The sequence below is a fragment of the Aplysia californica genome, unplaced genomic scaffold (assembly GCF_000002075.1).
Source record: "Aplysia californica isolate F4 #8 unplaced genomic scaffold, AplCal3.0 scaffold00389, whole genome shotgun sequence".
NCBI classification, from domain to species: domain Eukaryota; kingdom Metazoa; phylum Mollusca; class Gastropoda; order Aplysiida; family Aplysiidae; genus Aplysia; species Aplysia californica.
In genome coordinates this window covers 761,678-762,946 of record NW_004797659.1, presented here as the reverse complement: position 1 = coordinate 762,946, position 1,269 = coordinate 761,678, and positions in this window count along the sequence as shown.

Below are 1,269 nucleotides of genomic sequence, written 5' to 3'. Positions count from 1 at the left end.
CGTAATGAATTGTGCGCTTGTCTATGAAATCAAAAGTTGCCGTTATTCTAGGATCTACACAGCAACACAACTTTGTGGTAAACAATCGAGATGACACAGGAATGCATTTGAACGAACCAGTCTTTTTTTTTTTTACACAGCTCATAATATGCGGGCATTTCAGGCCCTATTTGTGATTTTTCTTTATACATTACTTGCTCAGTGCCTGTAATTATCTACACAAAACCTCATGTTTGCTATAACGAACACTTGGATTCAACGAGATTTTAGGTCAGGCCGGCGACCTCGTTGAATCCGAGTTCCACTGTATATATTTTGGTAAAGTCACGACAAAAATGCTGTGGCAGTCACAGAAGAAACGTGCATGGTGAGTTTTACCTTTCATCTCAAAAGTGGCTAAAATGAGATGTGTCATTTTGCTAGAGCAGTGAGGATATGTAGCTTTAGTAGAGGGCGAACTCCTGATCAGCGGCAAGCTCAATGCACTTTACACTGTACAGTGGAAACTCTCTAGCACACACGCACACACACACACATACACACATACATATACACACACGCACACACACACACACATATACACACACGCACACACATATACAGACACACGCACGCACACGTTTACGTGACGGGCCTGAACTGGGACCGGGAAGCATCGGATCATTGGTCTGAGCATGGGGAACACCTGATTCTAGATCTAGGCATAGAAATATAAATCTAGCACAATTTTCATCTTCACTTGTGTCTGCACCTCTCCTATTTCCTTCCCTATACTCATTATCAACTCTGTATGAAGATCTACATCTGACCCTTTATTGACGAATGGGTCCATCAATTCAAATGTTCGGACCTCGTTGAGACGCTGTCGCCATCGTAACTGAGCGTTAGTTGTTTTTAGTTCGTTTCGGGTGAGTTCGAAAAAGTCTGATTTTTAAGTAGCTTATTCAAGGGAAATTACTACAACAAAGCGGAACGGAAACTAAACGGGCTTTATAAATGTCGCCTACTTCTGACTGCCAAGCCCGAAACCAGTCGGGGAATCTTTGAAAAATAGTAGTAAAAACGCACCCGACGGGTTTCGGATTTGGCAGGCAGCGTACTGCGCGGATCTCCCGACAGGGTTCGGGCATGGCAGTGAGTGAGTTAATTTTAACAAATGCTACTTGATGTAATTATACAGTGAGTGAGTTAATTTTAACAAATGCTACTTGATGTAATTATACAGTGAGTGAGTTAATTTTAACAAATGCTACTTGATGTAATTATACA